At 43.8% G+C, this 16,631-nt stretch overlaps 1 protein-coding gene across 1 annotated transcript in view; it reads left to right on the top strand.

The window, feature by feature from the left end:
* The first annotated feature begins 1,959 nt into the window (after positions 1 to 1,959).
* Positions 1,960 to 16,631, top strand: part of LOC144805699 (uncharacterized) — a 32,789-nt gene continuing 18,117 nt past the window's right edge. Inside the window, exon 1 of the mRNA XM_078672205.1 lies at positions 1,960 to 2,060. The gene's annotated coding sequence lies outside the window, so the exon portion shown is untranslated. The remainder of the gene's footprint in view (positions 2,061 to 16,631) is intronic.

Raw genomic sequence — 16,631 nt, 5'->3', positions numbered from 1 at the left:
GGCCCCAGGATGGCAGCTGTCCCCGCCGGGGCTGCTGCAGGGCTCTGTGTTGCTGTGGTACAGAGGCCTCTCAGCTCCAGAGGGCCTCTCAGCTCCAGAGGCCTCTCAGCTCCTGGCCCCAGGGTGGCAGCTGTCCCCGCCGGGGCTGCAGCAGGGTCTGGTTTTAACCTCCTGGCCCCAGGATGGCAGCTGTCCCCGCCGGGGCTGCTGCAGGGCTCTGTGTTGCTGTGGTACAGAGGCCTCTCAGCTCCAGAGGGCCTCTCAGCTCCAGAGGCCTCTCAGCTCCTGGCCCCAGGGTGGCAGCTGTCCCCGCCGGGGCTGCAGCAGGGTCTGGTTTTAACCTCCTGGCCCCAGGATGGCAGCTGTCCCCGCCGGGGCTGCTGCAGGGCGCTGTGTTGCTGTGGTACAGAGGCCTCTCAGCTCCAGAGGGCCTCTCAGCTCCAGAGGCCTCTCAGCTCCTGGCCCCAGGGTGGCAGCTGTCCCCGGCGCCGGAGCTGCTGCAGGGTCTGGTTTGTGCCTCTCAGCTCCAGAGGCCTCTCAGCTCCTGGCCCCAGGATGGCAGCTGTCCCCTCCGGGGCTGCTGCAGGGCGCTGTGTTGCTGTGGTACAGAGGCCTCTCAGCTCCAGAGGGCCTCTCAGCTCCAGAGGCCTCTCAGCTCCTGGCCCCAGGGTGGCAGCTGTCCCCGCCGGGGCTGCAGCAGGGTCTGGTTTTAACCTCCTGGCCCCAGGATGGCAGCTGTCCCCGCCGGGGCTGCTGCAGGGCGCTGTGTTGCTGTGGTACAGAGGCCTCTCAGCTCCAGAGGGCCTCTCAGCTCCAGAGGCCTCTCAGCTCCTGGCCCCAGGGTGGCAGCTGTCCCCGGCGCCGGAGCTGCTGCAGGGTCTGGTTTGTGCCTCTCAGCTCCAGAGGCCTCTCAGCTCCTGGCCCCAGGATGGCAGCTGTCCCCTCCGGGGCTGCTGCAGGGCTCTGTGTTGCTGTGGTACAGAGGCCTCTCAGCTCCAGAGGGCCTCTCAGCTCCAGAGGCCTCTCAGCTCCTGGCCCCAGGGTGGCAGCTGTCCCCGCCGGGGCTGCAGCAGGGTCTGGTTTTAACCTCCTGGCCCCAGGATGGCAGCTGTCCCCGCCGGGGCTGCTGCAGGGCGCTGTGTTGCTGTGGTACAGAGGCCTCTCAGCTCCAGAGGGCCTCTCAGCTCCAGAGGCCTCTCAGCTCCTGGCCCCAGGGTGGCAGCTGTCCTCGCCGGGGCTGCTGCAGGGCGCTGTGTTGCTGTGGTACAGAGGCCTCTCAGCTCCTTGGCCTCAGAGATGATGTTGTTTGGGGGCGGGGAGGTCAGGAGCAGAAGTCCGATAGGAAGTAGTGTCTTCGGTCCCCACATGCGCAGTGATGGCGCGCAATCCTGCGCATGCGTTGGTATGAGAAGTTTCATTATGTTGTTGGGGGCGGGGAGGTCAGGAGAGCGATAGGAGGTAGTCTCTTCGGTCCCCACATGCGCAGTGATGGCGCGCAATACTGCGCATGCGCTGTTATGAGACGCTTCATTATGTTGTTGGGGAGCAAGGGAGGTCCGGAGCACAAGATCGATAGGAAGTAGTGCCTTCGCTCCCCACTTGCGCAGTGATGACTCGCGGTCCTGCGCATGCGCAGTTATGGGGGGGCGGGGGAGGTCAGGAGTACGAGAGCCATGATAAAGAGAGGCCTCGCCCGACTTCCCTCAGAAAACAATGTCACCGAATGAGCTTTGATACACAGGGGCTGCGAGGCGCTACAGCGCCCATGTATGTGAGCAGGCACGAGTAGGCGCAGGGGCCGCCAGCTCGGACTGGGAACCAATTCAACCACTTTGGGTCGAACGAGCCCTTCCTTGAACCCGAGCATCATCCCTTCCGGCTTCTGTCTGTGTTCAGAGGCGGAAGGACCCTCCCCCCAGTGTCTGTGCAGCTCGCTTCAGCTTCAGACCCTCACCGACCCCCCAGATCTGCCCCCACCCCCTCAGAATCCAAACCTGTGCTGCTTTTTACTGCTCTCTGGGAAACCCTGCATGTTACTGTGCATTTCACTGCACACGGAGGTATTTACAGCTTACTCTTTACATTTGTGCACACTGCATGACTTGTAATACTGTATGAGACATCTTTGCACACTGGACTGCTGTTTACAATACTATGTGAAATATGTGCACATTGTACGTGTTTATTACTTAACTATAAGAAATATGTGCACAGTGCATTGCTTTTCATGGCACTGTGAGGAATATTTACAGCTTACAGAGGTAATCTGTGCACAGGGCACTGCTTTTACCACACTATAAGAAATCTCTGTGCAATGTACAACTTTTTACCACACTGTGAGAAATCTTTGCGCCCTGTAATACGTTTTACTACACTATGAGGACTATGTTCACAATGGACTGCTTTGTACTGCACTACAGGGGGGCATGCATAGTGAAAATGTGTACACTGCCCTGATGTTTACTGCACTAGGAGAGATGCTTATCGCTGCACTGCTTTATACTGCACTGTGAGGAATCTTTGCCACCACACTTCTTTACCTGCACATTTGAGGGAAATTTACATTCTCATTGTTGCTGAGATTGGACTCACGCACCCATCGACGTGCAGGCCGCGCCTGGTTGTGTCTGGCCAGAAAGAGGCACTTCCGCCTTCTACTCTGACAAGGAGAGTGTCCACTTCTCCTGCTTTGCCGCGGTCAGCAGCCCCCTCCTTTCTTCCTCTTCTTCCCTCTCTCTGTCTCTGTCTCGCTCTTCCTCACTTGCTGAATGAAAGCGTAACTTGAAGAAACGATGCTAACCCTCTCTTTCCTCTCTTTTCCTTCATTTGTTCCCCTGTGAAAGGGATCCAAAAGAGAAAGAAACACTTTTGCTGGAAATGTCGTCTAGTTCTCAAATTTTTCTATTCCAAAGTGCAGCCTCGGGATGGAAAGAAAAAAAGGTTAAAAATAAGAAAAATAACAAAGTAAAGCAAAACAGAGTGGTCGCAAAGTGGCCAGATTGCTTTTATTCACACCTAAACACATTAGCGCCACTTCACGGAGTTTCCCAGTAAAACAGTACTTTCGTTTTCTCGCCTTTCTGTTGGTGTGTGGAGTGGAAAACGTTTAATGCAATCCTTAACGACTGTTTAGTTTATAAAATGTGTACCACAGCTCTGTGTTCAGAGATGTGGTCTTTTTAAATCATACTATTTACGTTTTGTAAGAATGTAAGCATATAAGCAATGGACATTGAAACAGGTCCCTTCCATGTGTTTACTTTTCAGGCAAAAACACGCTTTGATTTCTAAATAGTGAGTGTAAACGTGTTGAGGTAACCATGTTGTTCCAGTTTATATTACACATGCTTTACTTAATCTTGCATTCCCTACAATGTGTTCAGTTGGGTGTTGCAATTGCTTTGCGTGAAAAGTTGGTTCTAGAATATGTCAAAAATGTATGCAGATCAATATGTGGCCTGGAAAATTAAAGAACCATAATGCACAACGTAGATAGAGTGTGATGTATTCCTATAGGTCCTGAACCGATCCCCCTATTCCTGACCCTATTCTGGTTAACAAACCAACAAGTTAACTAGCAGTCAGCCCATGAGGCAGAAAACCCCCATGATGCAGATACCGTTATCTGACGCAGCCACACTACGGCACAGGAACGTGTTATCTGATTAGGTCATAACGCTTGCGATCTAATTAGACAAGCGATAGTCCTCCAGCCCCTGATAAGGCATATGGAGTTCTCATAACAAATCAAACCTATGACAACCTGGGCAAAACCCTGCGGCCATTGTTTTGATTTCACTGAGAACTTCAGCAAAAGAATGTGCTAACGACCTGGTCGTATGACATCCTTATTGACGTATCTATGTCCATCCTTACGTCAATCTCGGCACCTTAAAGGTATAAATATTACCGATATTGCCCTATGCAAACGCACGCGGTGGTGACGAGACGGAGCAGCCATACTTGCCGAAGCCCAGAGCAGAGCAGACCCCGCTGGCGCAGCCCCGCCTTCCTGACGCGCTGAGAGAAGCTGCTTTCTCCTGCCGAGAAATCCAGCACCGGCGTTTCTGGGTAGCCCTCGCAGGCAGCCTGGAATATCGAGACCAGAGACGAGAGATACCATCCGTCATTCAACCTAGATTCCAGGTACAGAACTGAATAACCCCTCGCAGAGAATTCTTTAGGTAGTCACTTGGCAAAAACAAACTTAACTTAAACTGTAACTTTCTATTCCCGCCCACGTATTAGGCTTAGGTCAGGTACACGGGGTAGGCGTATTTAGAAACACCAGTTGAGTACGTTTAGTCAAATGTATATGTGTATGTAATATATTTTATTAATTTTAAAACATCTTATGGCTTAGAAACCATATCAATGTTTTTACAGTATTATTTTATACTTCTGCTTTTAATGTATGCACTTTACTTAACTATAAGTATTGCAATAATATCGATCCATTTCTCTTGTATGAGAAAAGAGACTGATCAATAAATAACACCTTTTTATTGAACACGCCCGTCTCTTCCTTTTCTCTACAATCTGATGAGACTAAGAATGCACGTACTGACTGAGTAAAATAAATTGCCTTTTGTTCACACGACTCTCGAGATACACTCTTGATTAGGGGAGAGCAAAGTTGTCATGTTCTATGGTTGTCAGAAACTAAATCCCTTCTTGTCTAATCAGGGAAGTTAATTCCTTCCTGAACATTCGAGAAAGTTTCTAGTGAACACTGAGCTAGCTGGCAAACCCAAAACTTTAAGTCTAATATCGACAGTAGTAGACCTAGTTAACATCTGGTCTAGGCCTTTACTATTGTAGGTATTATTCCAATGCGCAGAGCCTATTGGGATGATAGGAACTACACTACATGGCGCCCAACGCGTTTGGAAAGGGCGATAAAACTAACGTAAGACATTTAGAGTAACTCAGTCGTGCTTTCTCACTCAGACCCCTTTTTACCATAATACTCCAAAGACGTCTGGAGTGGGTGAAAGGTTATATCCGCCAGACCTCGCAGATGGGAACTCCTATGTAAGGTTCTTGGTAAAGTCAACGTTGAAGGATACACTGTTCCAAAATATTGTGCATCTAATCTTTGTTTCCATAAGAAACCTGATCTGCAAACAAACAGAATAACCTTCCTGTCGGTAAAATGGTAGAGAGTGATGATGAAAGAGAGGCAGTTAGATTAGCAACTGAACTCGCAGAAGCTGATGCTACTATGCAGGAAGCAGACCCGGGTATAATACTCATCCCGGTCATTAAAAGGAAATCTATAACATTAAAACTTCTAGAAAATGGACTGACACCTAGAGGTGGCACAGTCATATTCGTAATTGAGGCACACGAATATCGGCAGACAGAGGTATACTATTCATGGATAAACTTTCCAGCAGCAAATCCTGTAACAAAGTACTTCCACTATTACAAAATAGAGGAACCTCCTGATATTTACACTCCTTTCGAGGAGGTGGAAGTACCACTTAAATTTCAAGAGCATTTGCTCTTATTTAATGGCGCCCTAATACACAATAATCACATCACCAGGCTCGGTCCTTTAGGTAGACCAGGAGCAACGTGGCCGGTCCTAGCCGGATACACACCACATCCAGACATCGAAAGGATGCCTGCAGCAGACCTGTTAACACAGCTAAAACAATTAATAAAAATACATAGACAATTAGTCCAGTATGTGATGCGGACTTCAACAATTCAGCCAGCGATTAAACTCCCACAGCTGACCCCTCACCAGGGGAACACAACTAAAATTACACCACAGAACATACAGTCCTGCCTAGGTAAAGTACCGGCTAAATGGGAACAAATACCATTCTGGCTAGCGCAGAAAATCACCCAAATAGAGGCGGTGTTTCCAGACACCACCCCGTTAGAAAAACACAGGATTCTGACTATCTGTCTTCCAATGGGAATCGCACCACACATTGAGGACTGTGACACTTGGGGTACAGTCTTTGCTTCCATTTACACAAAAACGCACGGTGTTCCATCCATTTCGGTAATACCAGATGTGCTAAAACAAATTCAAGACGAATACGGTCCAGAGCCCGCTTTAACTCTTGGTATGAAATTACTAAAAGACTTCAAGCAGGTCTCGGCTATATTATTAGCCAACATAAAGGGAGAAGCAGCAAACGTGGCGATCCGCCAGAGGTTAAAAGAGACAGATATAGCAGACCAACCAGCTGAAATTGCCAGAATCATAGAAAAATCCTATGAGGAACTAGGTAGAGATAGTTTAGGTGGAATACCAGTAAAACCACAACTGATTGAAAGTCCTGAAAAAATATTTTTTAATAATAATTCAACATCACCAAAAAAGAACTGGGATGGAAACAAACAATCCAATCCTAAAGAAAAGAAATTCCAGTCCAGAGGAAGATCTCCTAGGCGAAGAGAAAAATCTCCGAACCAAAGACACAGGTCACCCCAGAGTGACCCCTCTGGGAAAAGATACAACCTTAGAAATAGGGATAATATAAAGAAGCCTGATAGATATCAAGACATTGATACACGTCCCTCTCAATCTTTTCAGACTTCCTCGCAGAAATCGGAAAGAAGAGGACGATCAGAACAAAGAGAAGAGCACGCCAAGTCCAAAGACAAGGAACCTGCTCAGCTAAAAAAGAAATTACAATTTCCAAAAAAGAAGGTAGCCAGCATTAAAATAGTTAACAATGCCGAGAATTCTGAGGACACAACTGAAAAACGGAGAATGGGCTCAGACAATGCTAGACAGCGCAGCAGAAGTGAGCATAGCTCGCAAAGTCCTTATGAATCATCTGGAGACAGTGGACACGAATGAATATCTTCAAGTGGAAACTGCAGACACCAGAGTTAGCAAACCTCACAAAATATACGAAATAACATTACGTATAGAGGGAGATAAGACTAGAAAAATAAGGGGACTATTTTGGGATAATCTCTCCAAGGGCTATGACATCCTTCTAGCTGAAAATGACTGGCCACCAGAGTTTGTCAGGGATTGCCCTCATGGCGAAGAAATAATTATGCCTGCCTTCTCAAATCATATCCAAATTCATAAAAAATACACACTTGCTAGAAAGTGGGCAGTAGCTCTAGCTCCTGCTTTATATAAAAATCACGTAGGATGGGATGAGGACTCTCCTCCTCACAAAATCCAGTTAAAATCACAACCTACTGCACAAAGGCAGTACCCAACTAAGCAAGAAGCTAAAAAACAGGTAAAAGAAATACTAGATCAGCTAGAATACCAGGGGGTGATTGAAACTTGCACCTCACAAATGAACAGCCCTTTGTTTCCGGTCTCCAAACCAGACAATTCATATCGTCTAGTTTTGGATTACCGACACCTTAACACATGTTGCAAAACTTTTGCAGTGCAAAACTCGCATAGTGCTGCACTAATGAATAACATAGTGCGCAAAAAATACAAAACAACATTAGACATCTCTAATGGATTCTTTTGTCAAAACATAGCACCAGAGAGCAGATATTTGTCTGCGTTCTCAATAAATGGCACTCAAAAACAATTCTGTCGGTTAGCCCAGGGGTACAAGAACAGCCCGGGAGTATTCTCAGCAAGAGTAACAGAATTACTACAAATATATGATGATGAAGCATTATCTTATGTCGACGACATTTACTTAACAGATGATGACTTGGATACTCACTTGAAAAGAGTGAACACCATAATACTTGGGTTCGCAGCAGAGGGTTACAAATTCAACTTTAAAAAATCCAGAATTGCCCATCTGACAGTCCTGTTCTTAGGATATGAATTATCAAGTGAAGGCAAAAGCCTGGCTGACAATTTTCTAGAAAAATGTGCCGTAATCCAAGCACCTAGAACACTAAAAAATCTACAGTCAATTCTAGGCTTCCTAAATTTCGGAAGAACATACATTGCAAATTACGCAGAAAGGGTCAAACCCCTTTATGATCTAATAAAACCAGATTTTAAAAGATCCAATTGGACTCAAATACACACAGAAATTCTGAGATCCTTACAAACTGACATGCTAATTAAAACAAAATTAGAAACACGTGATAACACACGCAATCTTGTGATTCGAGTCATCCCAGGAAGATGCGGATTCACATACCTGACCTCTAATGAGGGAGAAAAGGTACCAATTGCATTCAAATCACACTTGTACACAGAAACTGAAAAGAAGCTCAGTAATAAAGAAAACATTGTTCATGCAGTTCAAACCGCAATAGCTAGAGAAAAAGATAAAGCTGACGGTAGACATATCACGGTCAGAACAGCAGAATCAGCCTTTGAGGCACTAACAACACCGTGTAATTTACCAACAACAACATTGAATCCGAAATGGATACAATGGGTGAATTCAATTACAACTGACAAAGTATACTACTACTTTGATCCAGAACTAGAAGAATTAAAAAATCTAGAATATGAAAAAACATTCCCTCTGCCAATCGACATTCTGCCCTTACGACAATACGCTTGTGTAATCTATACAGACGGACATGCTCAACCCTCCGTTTGGGGAGAACAAGCATACAACCCCACATGTGAGATTACAAAAGAAGTGTGGCGCGGAGGTAAACTAAAACCTCTATTAACAAAAAACACACTCAGTAGAAACTAATTCAGAACAACAAACTGAAATATTAGCTTTGAAAATGGCGCTAGATAATGCGGATCGCGAATTCCCGACACTTATAGTGTCAGATTCATATTACTGCGTCAAATCATACAATAAGGATTTGCAGACATGGATTCAAAATGGTTACAAAGATGACACAGATGCAACAATAAAGCAGAAACTGCTTTGGGAACAAATAGCTCTTTTACAAAAAGAACTACCAAAGACTCACGTGACACACTCACTGAGTCATCAGCGTGATGGCGTTCACGTTGCAGGGAATTCATTGGCTGAGACAGCCACAGCGGCAGCCACTAAATCGGCTTCCGTAGTTCGAAAAAAGCGTACAGCGAAGTATATTGACGGTGAAACAGTGCTGGCGGTGAAAACGTCATCAAAAGGCGACTGCTCAGCGTTACCGATCAACTATCCACTCAATTATACATACATAATCGATGCAAACTCCGTCCCTTTTGCTCGAATCCCTGGAGTGGGGGATAGAGTGATTCCAAACATGGACAGGAGAAAGTTGTTAATCGCAGATGCACATATGGGCGAGGGTCTTAGACACCTCAAAATAAAAGATTCTCTGGAAGAATTACAATCAAGGTACTGGTGGCCAGGCATGAGCCTGCAGCATCACATTTTTGTAAAAAAGTGCCAGGACTGCAACAGAGATCGCAGTGGTGAGAGAAACGGTATACTACCGTGGAGTCTCACTCCAGAAAGAATCAACCGTAAAAAGCAAAGCGTCCGATTAACATATACAGGCTAGTTTCCACTTATAATGTAGATCACCAGCACTCGGCTGACGTCTGGACTGTTATACAAAGATTTGCGAGTCTAAATGGCATATACGCTAAGAGCATGCTACGTTTGACCATTGGTTTCACTCTAGCCCTCCAGCCTGAGGGGAAACATGACCAAATGAGCATAGCCCAGCGGGAATCTTCTCACTTCCTTCCTGAGGGTACGGGATGGTGTAAAGAAAAAACCAAGGCATAAAGCAATCTATAACGGAAAGGATATTAGGTTCGGGAGCTGGGTGGGTCAAACATCTAATAAGTGTCCAATGTAGTCTAAATAACTTGCCAAGAAATTCTCTGAAGGGATTCAGTCCGTACGAATTATTATTTGGAACTAGGATGTTGATCTCTGACCTTGACAGTCAGACTTCAGTGGTAAAAGAAAAAAGCTTTGATATCAAAGACCGTTTGGCTATTTTGCAGGACTTAAACAAAACAAGAAAAGACCTGAGCAACATAAAGTTGAAACAACAGCCAACAACCACTGAAGAACCACCACCTGTCCCAGCAAGACCTGTCTGGATTCCAAAAGTCGGGGATCTAGTCAGAGAAAAGATCGCGGTAAAGAAGGAATTTGGGCCTTCTTACAGAAAAGCAGTTCCTATCTTGTCTGTCAACGGGACAAGATCAGTTGTACTACCGCCACTTGCTGGTAAAAAGGAGAACCGAGTTGTATCCATCGACCTGGTAAAACCACAATCATGTGGCCGATAACAAATAGTAGGCCAAGTGGACTCCCAATAAGTAGCAGAACACCAAGGTTTGCTACCAGTACAGAGGTCCTAACAAAGAGGCTCATCACATTCGAAACGCCTACAGAAGAACAACAAGGACTATGCAACAATGCAATAGAACTCAGACCTCTGAAAACCCAAATAAAAACATTTAGCAGAGACACACCAATCTATAATGAAGTACCAAGTGAAAATGCAAGAAACAGTAATCATGAAGCAATTGGAACAATTGACAGAACTGCATCCGGCTACTTCATAAACTTCGATGATTCCTCTGAAGGCTTCAGTGAATCAAAGACACAGCCATCATCAAAAACCTTTCAAGATAAAGCTAAAGAACTTTTGATACAACTGAAAGAAACATATCTGATTTCTCCATGGATTGAATTTTGGGTGGGTTTTGGTGCATTTATCCTCATACTTTGGCTCATCATGGTACTAACTTTGGGACGCTTCATTGAGGGAAAATATGCTAAAATGGACACAGCAAGTCAGAAAATCAACTTGATCCTCAAACCACACACATCTTCACACGTCGAGAAAAGAGAACTTTCTTCAGTCAACTTCACAGCCAATCCTATACCGGGTGGGGTAGCATGGGACAACACTGACTACGAAATTTATGGTCCTGTTGAAATCCTGAAATATCCACACCAAATTAAGATCTCATTGAGTGACTTTGTAAAACCAAGCTCATTTGCTGATGATTGGGACTTCGAAAGCATTAATAATATGATGTCTGACTTAGTAATGTCTGCTAAATTTACCAAACATGATTATTTGCAGGGTTCTACAAATTATGATAGTATGTATTGTTATAACCACTATGGCAACCATTCTCTACATAGATCTGCACAACCTAGAAATGTTTTAAATTATAATCAATGGGAACATTGTGCAACCCCTCCAAAAGGAAGCTCAAGAACCTTCTATGACAAATATTCATACTTTTCAGGTTTTAACACAAGTAATGCTGAAACATTTTATTTCAAATTGTCATACAAGACAGGAACTAAGACCATGATAACAAACACAAAATTGATATATTCAGACTCATTCTTTGAACAAATGAATACTTTTGGTTTTGATTATTGGGACAAAAATGTTGAATTGAAAAGTGTTTGGGGTACAAAAGAATGGCAAGTACAGGGTATAGAATCTTTGTTTAGAGCCTGCATGATCCCAGAACAAATGATATTTTTAAATGACACTGTTCAACAAAGCACCTGTCTTGGCTTAGCCAAAATCAAAGATTTAAATAAACCGTCTATTCCAAAGCCAACAATGTTCAGCAATAGCTCTACAGATGAAGAGATAGACGTAAACTATGTATTAAACCAAAACAGAACACATCCTGATTGGAAACAGTGGTTGATCTGGCCCACAGATACTAATAACTGTCAAGACAGATTCCTGAACAAAACACAGGGGTTCAAAATGGCCAGGCCAGACCCTAGATACCCCCAAAGACATCACCCAGGGATAATAACCAGCTACAGTGTGGGCAAATTATGCCTTCAATGGCTACAAACTTCCACACTGACAGAAATTAAGCAACACCTATCTTTACTTACTGATGGTGCTGACTTGCGTGATTTCATAATGGGACCCCGCAAACAGCGTCAAAAACGTTTCATAGCAGCCTCTGTATATGCAGCATACAACGAGGCCTGGAAGGTTACTCAAATTGAAACAGCAGAGAGAATACGGGAAATTGACCGTATTAATTTGGAAAAATCACTTTCTGTAGTGGACAATGGGTTAATGACTCTGTCCTCCAGAATTTTTTCTTTGGACAGCATTGTGTCTTCAGCAATCGACATATTATCGCAAGACTTACTGTTGCTACCACACGGTCAGTCCCAATTGCGTTCTATTGTACAGCTTGGCTGGACGTTACAAAATCTGCGTTCAGGCTATGTGCCTTGGCGTTTAATCAACACAACGTCACTATTCCAAATCTTTAACCTTACTGATAGACAAATCAGTATGGCACAAAAGGGTGCTGATTATACAATCTTGAGCATTGAAAAACTCGAAAGATTACCAGTGACAATGTCAGAACGACCTGTCAGTGAATGGATAATACATGGGATAATAAATATTCCAATTTCAACCTTCAGGTTTCAATACTGCCAAAAATATATACAGGCTGGCATGTATGAAAAATTGGGAAAGGGGTACATTAAAACATCATGGAACCTGCCCTATTCACATGCATGTGTCAGTAATAAAGGACAGAAAGTGTTTCTTAGTGGCAATAATTGTGCGATGTCACTAAGCGGCACACTTCTGTGTAACGGAATTAGTTTGCATGGAGCCTGTGAAGGGAATTCATATAACCTTTCATGTCACCAGCAAGGCGCACCTGCAACAGAGATAGAACCATTCTTTCAAAGACTCTATAATGGGAGTTACATTCTAATTGTAGATCGCAGATGTTGTAGTCTTATGCCCGGGACTCCTTATCTCGTAACTACGACTGCGAAGGTCAAGTGCTGTGGACACTCATTGTTCCCCAGCTCCTTTCCAGACAGGGAGGCAAGGGCATGGCCCAACTTGAAAATTACTTCTATTTGAATAGATACTTTAAGCAGAATGAAAACAGTGCTTCTTCAGACGCCTACCAGGCTCACGTCATCAAAAGAAACGTATGATCTACAAGTCGCAATGACGACTGCAGAGATACATTCATTGTTATCAACTAATTCCCCCATACATTTCGCAGAAATCCTGAATGAAATCTTAAATATTTCTGATACCAGTGGGGTCTCAAAGGTATTTAAGACAGTATTTTCGATGGCATTAACACCATTCAAAGCCATACTGGGTATTTTTCCAGATTTCGTCCATTCGATTTTTGGCGGACTTCCCCTAATTTTGGGACTAATCGCAGGAATCCTATTCTTAGTCCTTATTTTTCGTTATGGCAACCCATGTCACAGACAAAACTCTTGCGACAAGGGAAGAAACAATCCTAGCCATTGGATACCGGGACCGGATATCAAAAATCCTGGGACTCTCCCGGCTTAGAGACCTGAACATGACTTGGTTTCTATCATTTCGACCAATGTGGCAAAGATGTGTTTTACCTGTATTAAGGTGTCTGCTATGCGGAGAAGAATGCGTGTTAGACACCTGTCTGACGCTACAATCGGATGCGCCAATGGATGCAGAAACATTGTTGAGCCCAATCAAGGTTCATGCTTTGTGCTGCCCTCAAAGGCTACCAATCCTGATGACGGCATTCGTGGAAGCTTCACCACTACGATTGAGGGGTAGTGAAGTTCAAGATGAAAGCAGCATCGATCAGGTACGACCTTCTGTCAGTAATGCAAATCAGAATGTCAATGGAGACAATCATGCGCACGAATGCATGGTTACACCGATTTCCGAGTTAGTGGAACTTTCCCAGGAAGCTGTTGACAGTTTTTTCGAAAGCCTAAATGATATGATGTTCTCACCAGAGCAGAAATAGAGACTTTTGAGCAAGCTCGCACACGGCGTTCCCTGAATTCGGCCTTCAACTTTAAAAATAAAGTCACATGAACAATTTCCCTCCAGTTCACGGACAGCAATTTTTTCAACAGCCCCAAAATATTTTTGCATATTTTTCGGGACACTATCTTCTGCTTAAAGTAAGAACTATTCTTAGAGAACTAAAATTTCTAATTTTAGATAGCTTATAGACATTAGCTGCCCGCTGGTATGTTCATAAATATTTTATTCTGTGATGGAATGGTCTCGAACCTTTTTTCTGTATTAAGAGCCATTTCATGTGTAATTTCTCATATACCAAATAGCAATAATGTATACAAATGCGTGATTACTTTGGCATTATGCTACAGCTTGAGTGCATACAATACATATGACTGCAATTTTTCAGTATATTTGATAATTTCAAAATGCATTTATGTATTTTGGGGTGGTAAGGTATACACTATACTCTATAGTATGTTTTACTATGCATAGATTAGTAAATATGTCCATAGTTAGCGTGGAGTGGGTGTGATGTATTCCTATAGGTCCTGAAGCGATCCCCCTATTCCTGACCCTATTCTAGTTAACAAACCAACAAGTTAACTAGCAGTCAGCCCATGAGGCAGAAAACCCCCATGATGCAGATACCGTTATCTGACGCAGCCACACTACGGCACAGGAACGTGTTATCTGATTAGGTCATAACGCTTGCGATCTAATTAGACAAGCGATAGTCCTCCAGCCCCTGATAAGGCATACGGAGTTCTCATAACAAATCAAACCTATGACAACCTGGGCAAAACCCTGCGGCCATTGTTTTGATTTCACCGAGAACTTCAGCAAAAGAATGTGCTAACGACCTGGTCGTATGACATCCTTATTGACGTATCTATGTCCACCCTTACGTCAATCTCGGCACCTTAAAGGTATAAATATTACCGATATTGCCCTATGCAAACGCACGCGGTGGTGACGAGACGGAGCAGCCATACTTGCCGAAGCCCAGAGCAGAGCAGACCCCGCTGGCGCAGCCCCGCCTTCCTGACGCGCTGAGAGAAGCTGCTTTCTCCTGCCGAGAAATCCAGCACCGGCGTTTCTGGGTAGCCCTCGCAGGCAGCCTGGAATATCGAGACCAGAGACGAGAGATACCATCCCTCATTCAACCTAGATTCCAGGTACAGAACTGAATAACCCCTCGCAGAGAATTCTTTAGGTAGTCACTTGGCAAAAACAAACTTAACTTAAACTGTAACTTTCTATTCCCGCCCACGTATTAGGCTTAGGTCAGGTACACGGGGTAGGCGTATTTAGAAACACCAGTTGAGTACGTTTAGTCAAATGTATATGTGTATGTAATATATTTTATTCATTTTAAAACATCTTATGGCTTAGAAACCATATCAATGTTTTTACAGTATTATTTTATACTTCTGCTTTTAATGTATGCACTTTACTTAACTATAAGTATTGCAATAATATCGATCCATTTCTCTTGTATGAGAAAAGAGACTGATCAATAAATAACACCTTTTTATTGAACACGCCCGTCTCTTCCTTTTCTCTACAATCTGATGAGACTAAGAATGCACGTACTGACTGAGTAAAATAAATTGCCTTTTGTTCACACGACTCTCGAGATACACTCTTGATTAGGGGAGAGCAAAGTTGTCATGTTCTATGGTTGTCAGAAACTAAATCCCTTCTTGTCTTATCAGGGAAGTTAATTCCTTCCTGAACATTCGAGAAAGTTTCTAGTGAACTCTGAGCTAGCTGGCAAACCCAAAACTTTAAGTCTAATATCGACAGTAGTAGACCTAGTTAACGTCTGGTCTAGGCCTATACTATTGAAGGTATTATTCCAATGCGCAGAGCCTATTGGGATGATAGGAACTACACTACAAGAGTGTGACCCTATCTGGGATGCGGAAATATTTTGCATATCTAGTTGTCCATGGGACAATAAGCTACAGCAATCTACTAGCACTGCAAATAAATCAAAATGCCTGGCCTACTTCATAAATCAATTATACAGGCTTCCAAAAAAATGTACCCCTTATGTGTAGTGCGGACTATGACGATATTGACTTTACACAGTGAAGCTTTTGCTTGAGGAAAAAAAGTTGTATACAATTTCATAGTGTCCGCTGTACTGGAAAATCCATATCATATATTTACATAGTATACATTTAGCATAAGGTATTGCAAAGAAATAAAATACAATAACAAGCATTTCAGACCCAAGCTGGTATTTACAAAACATCTGTGATCCAGCCGTAAGTCAGAAATGAACATAAATGTTTGAGTGTATCTCAAGTACAGCTCTGTTTTCTCCGGCAATGTGAAGGTTAGCTTTTCTAATACATCAGGCAAGAGCAGGGGTGTGAGGAATCCTTTCTTAGGAGACAGTTCTGAAGATTTCATTTGAACTTACAGCAAAGTATCATCTCACAAGGTGTGCAGGGTTCTCATTTGAATGACTGTGACATTGCAATACATAATGGCCATATAGAAAACTCATTGGTGTACCCCAGCCTGACCTCACTTGTGGGGCAAGCGGCGGGGTAGACAGGTTTATGACTGAGGTATCGCAGTCTTACCAACGGTCCCAAACAGAACTTACAGTGATACTTGGTGATAAGTTTATAGGATCGTCAACGAACAAGACCTCATTTTTTTTTTACAGTGGGTCAAGAAGAGCATTAAAACTTCCCAAAGGAGAGTGCTACGTGAGAGTCTTGGAGGGCTCGATTAAATCCCAGAGCCATTTCCATTGCCTGTGCTAGCTAGGCACAACTGATACGAGAACAAGTTGTGTAGCAATGCTCAAATATGAAATGGCTAAACTCGTGATTAGCCGGTATCAGGGCTAAGGAAGGGAAACTCTTATCAATCTTGTCTGTTCCAAGCAGGCTTTTGATGTTCCTTGGAACTAACTGTAAGGAATTCTGTCTATGGAAATTTGTTTTTATGCTTATGATACACCGCTGGATGAA

Source organism: Lissotriton helveticus (genome assembly GCF_964261635.1).
Source record: "Lissotriton helveticus chromosome 1_1 unlocalized genomic scaffold, aLisHel1.1 SUPER_1_unloc_19, whole genome shotgun sequence".
NCBI classification, from domain to species: domain Eukaryota; kingdom Metazoa; phylum Chordata; class Amphibia; order Caudata; family Salamandridae; genus Lissotriton; species Lissotriton helveticus.
This window is presented reverse-complemented; position numbering and strand designations above follow the sequence as displayed.